The sequence below is a fragment of the Macrobrachium rosenbergii genome, chromosome 27 (assembly GCF_040412425.1).
Source record: "Macrobrachium rosenbergii isolate ZJJX-2024 chromosome 27, ASM4041242v1, whole genome shotgun sequence".
Taxonomy (NCBI): Eukaryota; Metazoa; Arthropoda; class Malacostraca; order Decapoda; family Palaemonidae; genus Macrobrachium; species Macrobrachium rosenbergii.
The window spans coordinates 41,559,509-41,571,994 of NC_089767.1; the positions used below are offsets into that span (position 1 = coordinate 41,559,509).

Genomic DNA, 12,486 nt, shown 5'->3' on the forward strand with positions numbered 1-12,486 from the left:
ATCCATCGCCAAACGGAGCTAATGAGGCCAAAAACCACTAGGGAATTTGGTCAATCTCCTCCTTCTTAAGAAACGCCACCTCCTAACATCGGAGGCTAAGGCCACACCTTCATGTTTTTTGTATATATACCATTGTAACTTTCCACCTGTCCATATTCTACCAGTGAACAGGGGCACAGAAACAAGTGCGCGAAATATATGGTTTCAACGTTTAAATAGTGTTTTATGGGCCTTTCTTATTTTCATATATATATATATATATATATATATATATATATATATAAAACATACATATATACATATATATAGGTGTGAATAATAAAATGCATGTGTGTGTTCACGTTTTTTCATGAGTACATAAATATGAATAAGCACGTACACACATGCACACATGTTTATTATATATATATATATATATATATATATATATATATATATATATATATATATATATATATATATATATATATATATATATATATATATATATATATATATATATATATATATATATATATATATGACTTATTTATCACATCACCGTGATTCATATACAATCAGAAAGCTACAAACGGGACGGTGGACTTATTATCAACTAAAAAAATTCCCCTTCGGTAACATATATGAAAATATATTACTTCCGAGGTAGAGTGAATTGGATATTAAAGGACGTTTGTAGCTTTCTGATTGTATATGAATCACGGTGATGTGATAAATAGTCATAATATGGCCGACGTGAAATGACAAAACGCACTACACGGTCAACATGGCAGAGGTGGGTGGATATCGTCTCCAAACGCAAAACACCTGAGTTCGACGGGTGAGATGATGGGAGATGTTATTCACTTATACCTCTCTTGTGGCCGAAAGCGTTAGTGTGTCACTGTAGTCCTGATTCCTCGTCCGTCGCTGGTTCGACCCCACGGGACGGTGGACTTATTATCAACTAAAAATTCCCCTTCGGTAACATATATGAAAATATATTATTTCCGAGGTAGAGTGAATTGGATATTAAAGGACGTTTGTAGCTTTCTGATTGTATATGAATCACGGTGATGTGATAAATAGTCATAATATGGCTACGTGCGACAAACGCACTACACGGTCAACATGGCAGAGGTGGGTGGATATCGTCTCCAAAACGCAAAAAACACCTGAGTTCGACGGGTGAGATGATGGGAGATGTTATTCACTTATACCTCTCTTGTGGCCGAAAGCGTTAGTGTGTCACTGTAGTCCTGATTCCTCGTCCGTCGCTGGTTCGACCCCACGGGACGGTGGACTTATTATCAACTAAAATTCCCTTCGGTAACATATATGAAAATATATTATTTCCGAGGTAGAGTGAATTGGATATTAAAGGACGTTTGTAGCTTTCTGATTATATATATATATATATATATATATATATATATATATATATATATATATATATATATATATATAATTTATGCTTTAAATGGTAGAGGAAAAAGACCATATTTCGTAAGAGAGAATACCATAACGCTGCCAACGAATGTCCGCAACATGAGAAAGATTCAGAGAATCAGCTGAGACTCAGCGGTCATGTTAGAAAATAGAAATCAAATGTCGTAAGTAAGATTCATAGAATATATACGTTTTTGCATAGTTCAGAATGGCTAAGCAAGGTCGAACTTAATAACGAAAAGGTATAGGGCTGAAAGCTGAAGATAATTGTAGTGTTAAGTTTCAAACTCGAAATAAGGTATTTGTAAACACGTGTCAAACACAATATAAGTTATTTGTGAACCACATATATAATAACGAAAGCGTTGATTATCAAACGGATTGTACACTACAGGGCAACCACTCGATGAAGTGGGAATCCTACTGTTTTGGTCTTTGAAATCAGTAGAGGTTGATTCAGTGTCTAAATCTTCTGTAGTTATGAATCAGATTCAGAGTTGATTGCTAGATTTGAGCGAAAATATATTTCAACACTCTGAAATACCTTAACCGAATTTGTGGGAACAAATCACAAGTATGATAGAAGTTTTCCACTCATATAAGATTGGTAGTATACAGTGACACAGTAAAATGAGAGTCTACTCTTATACATTATATATATATATATATATATATATATATATATATATATATATATATATATATATATATATATATATCATATGAACGTGGCAGCGACCTCCTTACTGTTTTTTATTTCGTTATTTTTCTGTACAGAGTGCTTAACAGTCCTCGCACCTTTGTATAGTACATTATACTTGCAAATAATATACGTAAGTATATTGAACAAATACACGCTCGCAATTATCTGTTTAAAGGGTATTACTCACCAGAACACAAAAGCAAGTATTAGTAGTGATAGTGGCAATCGGGATTTGCCTTGGAACGGCAATATTTTTCTCGCTGGAATTCTTCGTTGCCGTTGTACCACTATTCCGGCACTCTGCTTCTTCTTCTTCTTCTTCTTGACTTCCTCGATTCACAGTTCCGTGAGTTTTGCACAAATGTACTAGACACTTGCGCGAGCTGTTGGTCTAACTGGGCACAAACCTGCCTCTTTGGATACTACTGGCTCTTGCTCGTTGAACAGCCCGTAAGTTTTCCATCTACGCATGCTCAGACTTTATCTGCCTGCATCAAAGACCTCACCCCTGCTTGCTCTCTCTCTCTCTCTCTGTCTCTCGTAGATCAGCATGCCTTTTCTCATTTGTTATATGGAGCGTATGTGGATGTGTAAGATGCATTCATTTAATTATATTTTCCGGTATTATAATGCATCTGATATATGATTTTACATATTACTTATCACTAGCATTAATCTGTAATATAAATTAGTGGTAGGTTCCTAGGTTCTTCATGGAAATGTGAACTTTAATTTGATTTCCATTGGAGTTCAAAACTTTCGTCAGCTAGGCTAATTATGGCGTGAGATATTATTATTATTATTATTATTATTATTATTATTATTATTATTATTTATTATTATTATTATTAGAGTTTGTCTTTTGTAGATTTACTTCACAGGTAGGTGAACAGGTTAAGTGAGAGAAAAATCGACTTGGGTGACTAACCTCTTACTGTCTCACCTGGAATAGGTAAAAATGACCAGTTTATTCCTAGCCATTGTATTAGGTTTGGCTATTGTCATCACTATTTATGTATATTTTGCTTCCCTGGACCCAAAAGCAGGTAATAATGACCTGGTAGTCTTTCGACTGTGGTAGGCCACAGCCACAGTGTTGAATTTTCTGAAATATTTCCGAGACCAAGGCTGTGTTCTAGTCCAGACTGTTCGATTCCAAATCGAACACTTAAGGTTCAATGCCCGAGCTTGGCTAAATCGACCCCGTGCGTTCAAAGCCAAGGTTTTAGATTTCTGCTACAATGAATCACGTAGTTAGTCACTCAGAAGGTCCTTAATGCGAAGGAATTTAATCCATTTAATTCAGTTAATGAACAAGATGCATGCCACTCCTCTAAAGAATCCTTTGCTTGCTCAATTGCAGTACGAAGAACGATAGTCTTTATGACAACTGTTATCCTAAAAAAAAAAAGATATACTTTATCAAAATAAAAAATTTCACAACTTCCGAAGAGAAAGCGGATATTCTGGTGACTCAATCATACGCCTACGCTTATATTTATGTGCGAGTACTGTATACTTGTTTTTATTCTGGAAGTACACAAAGATAGTGTAATAGACCTGTATAGTAGACACAGCTTCAAGTTACGTCTTCTATCTTTTGGTGTCAAAAAGCTGAATTTTTTAATGTATCGTTCCTTCGTTAAATACAGAATTTATTCTCCTAACTTGTTTTTTAACTTGTGTGGTTTCCTAACAATATATTCTTATTTTCGTAACTTTCCTTCGTACTTTTTCTACACACACACAAAAATGTGGGAAGGACTAATGACAATGATATATGTGCCCCATTGCTTGTCCTATGACCCTGATTTCCATACATCCACCCATCCTTCTCTACCGTTCCGACTCTCTCTCTCTCTTTGCTGTTCACAAACAGTTAAATGTCCAGTCCATATCTCCTGACCAGATTTCCTACCAGTTTTATCTTCCCAGTTTGACTCAGGGTTCTTATAATCCAGTTTTCTATTTTCCTTTATCCTTAATATCCATAAACCAGGAGATTCTTAACACACTCTTATGCCTGGACTGGGAATCACTGCTAAGTTTTGCCAGTTGACAAATGTAGCAGAATCCACGTAGATGTAGTAGTTGTGAAGCCAGAGGAATCCGAATAATTTACTTAGTCATTGTATAAAGGCACCAAAGGATGGTCACTTCCCCGTAAGAGTGCCGTTTCCAGTTGAGGCCTGGGGAGGGAGTGTTAGCTTTAAAATTTTCTTAGCTGACAGCTAATTGTTGAGATATGAAAAGGCCGTACTTCTCATGTGTTTTTTCCAATGACATATCCCCATTCTCTGCCCCCCTGCCGGAATCGTATTGCTTTTCAATTGTGCAAGAAAAATTATGCACACGGACTCAAAGGAGGGGTAAGGTTACTGCTGAGGCTAGCCTGAGCTTGTTTACTACTATGGCTGTATTTTGTAACATCTTTGCATTAAAGTCGTAGATTTTCTCACATGTTACAGGGAGATGAAGTAAGTTATTTTTTTAGGCAGTTATGCATCATTTGATGATAAAATTCTGTCAGTAAAAAGCTACAGGCTCACAACAACAGATCATAACACTGCCTATCAACCAAACATTGCCTTATTTACAGATGTTAAGAGACCAGCCTGTGTGAAACCCTCGATTAATTTATTCAACTTTTGAAAGAATCAGGGCAATTTTCTATATGTGCCAGAAAATAAGGATAAAATGCCGTAATCGAGTTATATTTACTAGTAAATTATTCTCCGAGTTTTGTCGGGTACGAGTTCGAGATCAAATGGTTAATATGCTCGAGAATATATACTTCATAGGCTGTGCTATATTGATAGTATCTCGGTTTTCTTTGAAGCTTAATACAAGACCCATTTTCTGTAAGTAAGCATTGGAAAATTCCTCAGCTGAAGACGTAGAAAACTGAAGCAGATCATAGGAATGTTTGCCTTACGTAGTTTTTTCGTTCTATGCGTAGGGGGAACTGAACTAGTTTTTTTTTTTTTTTTTTTTTTTTTACTAATGATTGGTGTTTAAATCCAATAATATTATTGCATTTCAAAGGCCTTATCTAACATTTTTCAGTAGTAGCAGAGAAAATTGGAAACGTATCAGGAAAGCACGGGGGACATAAAGGGATTTCCCCATCTCAGCTGTTAATTTTAGAAAGTAGCTCCATGTTCCGAAGCCGATACCCAATTTTTTATCTCATGGAAACATTCCCTCCACGGGATTACTGCAGTGCTGGCTCCAAAGGGGAAAAAATATTCGTGTTTTTTTTTTTTATATTCTACAAAGTGTTATCCCCAAATTTAAAATCTTTTTGTCGATTTAAATGAAAGATATCAGGTACAGCTTGTTTTTATTTGCTCACTACTGTACATAAAATAAGACTAGTTATGCCATGAACATATACAAGTCTGAAACCGTTAACATCACACTGAGAGCCTTTGGTGGTATTATATTTTTACTCTCTTAGCTGCCCAATTTATCGCTACTGTAATTTTACTAGTTCTCACCACTTCTCAAATGCATTTTCTCATTAGTTTGCATTTTTCTTGGTAGCAATATTTTGTTTATTTTATCCTTCATTTAACTTGCCATTGTAATGGTCTGATAATTTTTATGCACCTTGTGAAAACTATAAACATCTAAGACTTCAGTATAGCTTATTTTTGTTGTTAGGACTCTTTCTTGCTTTTGTTTCAACCTGATATTTCAGTGACTAACTTCACCACCAAGAAACTTGTCACACTACAGTGAAACAACCGTATTAAAGAAGGGGTGTGTAAGAACATGTCCTGGTTCCAGATATCTTCTTGAGGCCGTCTCCTTCACATTGACTGAAGACCTTTCCCGTAAGGATGGCCCAGTGAAAACCATGGGTAGCCTATTTCAGATCACTATTAAACACCTGCCCTATTCACGTGTGTCATCCGGAAATAGGCTATAATGTCTTTTACTAACAGAAATGCCCGTTTAGTAGCACAGACACACACACACACAGGACTTTGAGCCTCGTATGTTCCTGTAAGAACAAACTTATTCAGCCGGCTAGAAGCCTACCAGTAGGTTTCCGACAAAAAAAGACGTCATATTTTAGGTGCATACAGATTCCGTACCGAATATCACAGCTTTTACGGCCCAAAGAAATAAAACGTAAACGTAAACTAATCACTAACAAAAGAGTAAAGACACCAAAAGATACCTTAAATATTCGAATGACGTTACCAACAGATTGCTCCGGGTAACGAGAAAAACAAGGACTCATGAGAATACGTTAGTTCCAAGTTCCGCCATTAGTGGGATCCCCTCTCTCTCTCTCTCTCTCTCTCTCTCTCTCTCTCTCTCTCTCTCTCTCTCTCTGTGGGCTTTAAACTAAACTAATGGTCTATACGGAACATCTATACGAAGTTGATTACTAACGATGAAATGTGAATCCCACACTGAACATTCCTACAGTGTTCTATCAAATGTCATCCCCAGACTATTTATATGACTGGCACTAGCAAAAAAGTTCCAGCAATATTATGGTGGAAGTTGTTCATTACATCAATGCATAACTGGACAGGTCCAGTAAAATTAATTACATGTAGTGCCATATTTCTTCCCTGTATACTGCATGACAGGTTATCTAGAATACGAAACAGAAATAAGATAAAGTCTGTTCACTCTAAAAATAAACCTTTCTTACTGAAAACAGATATAAAACTCGCAGAAAAAAATTTCAGATAGTGAGCTAACGCCAGAAGATAGCCTGAAGGTGTCGTATTTGTCGGCTTCTTGGAATATTCTAAGGATGCTGGTTTCCCCAATTCAAATACACCCGCGGTTTGCTTCTGCTCGTTCCCAAAAAAATGCTTAATCTAGATTCGTGTGCTCAAGATGGCCATCGTTTTGTCCTTTTATTAGTGGACTCTCCGTAATTTGTGGTACGATGTTGAACAGCTGACTTCAATACCTAAGCCGGGACCTTCAGACCTAATCAAGACAAAGTTAGATCTGAATAATATTAAGCTTCATTCAGTTTCTATACTACCCCTATATAATGGGGAAGAGTCATTGGCCTCAGCTGGAAACCCCTTGCTACGGGAAAATGACGATCCTTAGTGTATTTATACAATGACTAAATTAGTTATAAGGATTTTACTGGTGTCACAACTACTAAGGTTTACTATGCTTCGCGGATCCTGCTAGGCATAAGGGTGTGCTAAGAATCTCCTGGTTGACAAATATTAATGATAAAATGAAACGGAAAACTGGATTTTAAGAACCCTGAATCGAATTATGAAGCTGCAACAGGTACGATATCAGGTCAGGAGATATGGCCTGGACATTTAACTATTTGTGGACTGCAAAGAAACAGAGAGAGAGAAATGGTACTTAATTTTAGGGTCATAGGGCAACAATTGGGACACGTATACTTCCTTCTTTAGTCCTTCACAGTCTTAAGTTTATGTTTCAAGAAAATGTGAGAAAGGAAGTTATGAAAATAAGAATATGTTAAGAAAATTCATAATTTCAACAATAAGTTAGGAGAATAAGTTATTAAGTAATTAATGAAGAAGCGATACATTCACAATGCAGCTTTTTACAATCAAAAGATACAGGGAGCAACAGGATGCTATCTACTATACTTTATCTCTAACTGAGTGTTTCCCAAGTAAGAACGAAAACAGTACGTACTCGTAAGTGTAAGTATACATATGTATACTACACACGTAAGCCACTAGATCTCCGAAGGCTGTAACACTTGTTCACTTTGTTTGGTTTTATGTACACCTCTCCACAGGGATAATTCCCTCTCTGGGGGGTCCTTGTACGTTTTCGAAATACGGTGCCTCTTATATTTTATAATTGTTTTCCAGTGTTTTCTCGTCAGTATCGTAGCTCCTGCAGAACATAAGAGTCTTTAGTTCCTTTTTAAATTTCCATTCTTGTCTGCTCTTCACTTCAGGCGGTATTTTGTTGTATAGTTTTGGTGCGCAGTGTTCAAATGCTCTCTTGTCTGACTTACAATTTGTTCTAGGTTCAAATAGCCTATGTGCTTCATTTGCATGTCTGATTACAATATTCATTTCGGGTCTGAAGAAGCTTAAGCAGTTTCTCAGATATGCTGGTTCATCATATTTTAGTGCTTTAAAAACTGTAATCAGTATTTTATACACTATTCTAGCTTCTACTGGTAGTCAATGTAGCTCAACTAGTGCTGGCTTATTCTGTCACGGGAACGTAGTCCTTTTATTAACCTGTTGATAAAGTACAAACTTTTTGTTGATAAAGTATATCTTTTTAGAATAGCTGTGATAAAAACTATCGTTTTTTTACTGCACTTGCGCAAGAAAAGGATTACCTAAAATTATTACGACGTTAGTTTCACTTTGTTTGGTTTTATGTGCAGCCCTCCACAGGGATAATTCCCTCTCTGGCAGGCCCTTGTACATTTTCAAAATAAGGCACTTCTTACATATATTATATTTTATAATTGTCTTTCAGTGTTTTCTCGTCAGTATCGTAGCTCCTGCAAAACAGGAGAGTCTTTAGTTCTTTTTTAAATCTACTTTCTTCTTGTATTAAATTGCATAGAAGATTATTAGTTAAAGCCATGATGCTTTGACACACATTCCTTATATGTTTTATGTTTAGTATCACTATGACCTTTCTTTACACAATTTTTACTTGAAAATGTTGCTAACACATTCATTTGTGATTTTCACCGCATCTAAGGCAATAGGTCAAGTTTTGTCATTTGTGCAATTTGTTGCGCTGTGACCAAGTTCCTGACATTTATAGCATTGATAGGGCATGTAACAGTCGTATACTTTGCAACGGCTATACAATGTACACAATTTGTGACCTCTATCATAGATAGCCTTTCGTATTTGTTGTGTGCATTTGATGATATAGTGTTTATATTTGTCATCTTTGGCTATCATTTCCTTTACAATTTTCAGGTCGTCATTTTCAGAAATGAGGCTACCTATCCATGGATTTTTCTTTACAATGTTATCGACAATGTCATCTTCATCCTTCAGGACACAGACTACTTTTATTTTTGGTTTAAGTTTACCCTTCTCATTTACTGATATATTGCTGATATTCTGAATCTCCATTTTTGCCTTTTCTAAGTTTTTCTGTCTGGAAATCTTACAAATAAGTGTCCATCTCTTGTTGTTTTAACCTGTTCATCTGGTGCCGTTATTTTACTCATAATTTGTCTCTTTTCATTTGCTGCTGTGCTCTCTTCGTTTGTAGATTTGATCAGAAACACTTTTTTTTTCCTTTAGTGATTCAGCATAAGTTTTGCCCATGTTTGTCATGGTCTTTACATCTTTATCAACATTGTCAATTTTGTTTTGGATTTCTTCTATGTTGATCATTATGTCGCTAGTTTTCTGAGGCGAATCCTGAATCAACTTTGTTAATATCTCTGTGTTTTCTTTCATTTCTTCAAGTTCATCTTCAGTGAGTTTTTTGTGTGTTCTTTGTTCGGGCCTCTTGCAATTATTACAGATGTACAATATGTTATCACTACGAAGTATGGGTGTGTATCTGACCTCGATACCTGAACATTCATAGTAGAACCATACGTCACACATTTCACAGCAAGTTCCTTCATCATCAACTTCCCCAGAGCAATGTCCACAAGTTGCTGACTCTCCCTCAATTTGGGTTGACTCATCCTTCTCCAGTATTTTATTGGGTGTTCTATCTTTACATGGTGCTTCGATAATTACGAGATAATGTTCGTATGATATTTTGATCCTCCCTTTACTTGATTTAATTTCTACAGTATTTACGATTCTTAGAGGAATGCCATGCATCTGCTTCATTAACTGAATTAAATAGATTCAATTCCTTCACATTAACTACTTTTTGAGTCACTGACTCCATGATTCATTGTAGTCGAAATCTAAAATCTTGGCTTTGAAGGCAGGGTCGATTTACACAAGCTCAGGCACTGAACCTTATGGTTCGACTCGGAAACGGACAGCCTGGACTCCAACAGCCTGGGACTTGGGTTGTATGAACTCGAACTCAGCCTTGGTCTCGGAAATTTTTGAGAGAATTCAATACTGTGGCTGTGACCTGCTTGGGTCCACGGAAGCAAAATATACATAAATGGTGGACGCTAGCCAAACCTAGTAGTAAGATGCTGTGAATAAACTGGTCATTTTGACCCATTTCAGGTCGGCCAATGAGAGTTTAATAATTCAAGTCGATTTTTCTTTCACCTAACCTGTTCAACTATGAAGTAAGTCTACAAAAGACAAACTCTGCTTTCTTGTTTTAAATTAGGCAAAAGAAATGATCATCATAAAGTCTATAGAACAAGTACATCTGAGGACTGAATTAAGACATGGGTCATATTAATAAGGAAACCTGGAGATGTTTCTAACTCTCTAAATCCTCCAAGAGTTTCAGATAATAATAATAATAATAATAATAATAATAATAATAATAATTTCCTCACGCTATAATTAGCCTAGTTGACGAAAGTTTTGAACTTCTATGGAAATAAAATTAAAGTTCACATTTCCATGAAGAACCTAGGAACCTATCACTAATTTATATTACAGATTAATTCTAGTCATAAGTAATATGTATAATCATATATCAGATGCATTATACTACCGGAAAATACAATTAAATGAATGCATCTTACACATCCACATACGCTCCATATAACAAATGAGAAAAGGCATGCTGATCTACGGGAGAGAGAGGGAGAGAGATAGCAAACAGGGGTGAGGTCTTTGATGGAGGCAGATAAAGTCTGAGCATGCGTAGATGGAAAACTTACGGGCTGCTCAACGACCAAGAATCTGTGCTGGCATACAGCAGGATTAACCTTCAACGACAGCAAGTGTGGCAGTCACTGCTTCCAACCGGTCAGACATCAGAGCTGCCCGTTCAGTAGAGTCCGAGAGGCAGTTTTGTGCCCAGTTAGGCCAACAGCTTGCGCAAGTGTTAGTAAATTTGTGCAAAACTCACGGAACTGTGAATCGAAGAGGTCAAAGAGAAGAAGAAGAGCGCCGGAATAGTGGTACAACGGCAACGAAGAATTCCAGCGAGAAACATCTATCCGTTCCAAAGACAAATCCCGATTGCTACTACCACTAATAATACTTGCTTTTTTGTTCTGGTGAGTAACACCCTTTTAATCAGATAATTGCGCCGTGTATTTTTTTAATATAGGCTACTTACGTATATTATTTGCAAGTATAATGTACAATACAAACGTGCGAGAACTCTATAAAAAAATAACGAAATAAAATACAGTAATGAAGTTATAATATATATATATATATATATATATATATATATATGCACATACATATTTACATATATACAATATATGTATGTTATATAATATATATACATATATATATATATATATATATATATATATATATATATATATATATATATATATATATATATATATATATACAGTATATATATATATATATATATATATTGTTACGTCATTCGGCTGATGAGTTTAAATATTAATTTACTGAATTTATATTGCCTTGCTTAACCTAAGACCCACGTAATCCTATCAATTAAGGCTGAAAGTTACCTAAAAAAAGACAGATAATTAAAATAATAAGATCAGTCACCAATTGAGACTAGATTACTGAATACAGTGATTTATTCTGAACACATGAATTGAATCAACAACAAAACTCAAACAACTAGTTCAACAAAAAAAAAAAAACCAAGATAAATGGGTTCTTATGGGAGCTAATAACAGCTAAAACTTCCTCCCACTTTGGACACAAGATATTTCAACATAAATTAGTGGATAACACAATGGCTGGGTGCCCCTTGTGATGCGTCTATAAGCAATTTCAAGCATGTGAATTGAGGAACTTGTGATGCTAATCTTTCTCCAAACAAGATTCTGGCTAGGTTCCAAGGCGTACCCAATTCTGTTAGGGGCGTATCCATACAACAATTCCATATCAAAGACCTCTCACTTATTAATTAGACAATGCCCAAAGTTATTTCGGCCCATTTTTTTATAGAAGATTTGTAGAATACACGTTTTTATTGTTTAAAGTAAAATTCCATGCTAATATGGTTTACAGTTTACACTTTTCATGAGAATAATAGGTTTACGATGGAAATAGTCAAATAATCATTTACCTTTCACAGACATAAATATTTCACGTTGCAATGGGAGATTTCTCACAGGTATTTTTAGGGAAAAAGACGTACACTGGTTGGGTCTTTGACATTTAAGCTGAATTCAGTTAAGACACTTTTATTCAGAGCCTATTCCCTGTGTTCAGACTGGAATGGGTTTCACAATGAAATATCATTTCTTAAATTATTTTGTAAGAATAACTGTTATCCTTCTGACC

The 12,486-nt window shown here is 35.6% G+C and overlaps 2 protein-coding genes across 4 annotated transcripts in view; one reads left to right on the forward strand and one right to left on the reverse strand.

Annotated features, from left to right (window-relative positions):
• LOC136853334 (uncharacterized) overlaps nt 1-2,555 on the reverse strand; it is a 13,521-nt gene extending 10,966 nt beyond the window's left edge. Inside the window, exon 1 of the mRNA XM_067128696.1 lies at nt 2,319-2,555. The gene's annotated coding sequence lies outside the window, so the exon portion shown is untranslated. The remainder of the gene's footprint in view (nt 1-2,318) is intronic.
• LOC136853712 (vascular endothelial growth factor receptor kdr-like) overlaps nt 1-12,486 on the forward strand; it is an 80,527-nt gene that overhangs the window by 40,119 nt on the left and 27,922 nt on the right. Inside the window, exon 1 of one of the 3 annotated variants that reach the window (XM_067129684.1) lies at nt 10,956-11,258. The exons of the other annotated variants lie outside the window; for them this stretch is intronic. The gene's annotated coding sequence lies outside the window, so the exon portion shown is untranslated. Of the gene's footprint in view, nt 1-10,955; nt 11,259-12,486 lie in introns of those variants that run through there. 3 annotated transcript variants of the gene reach the window in all.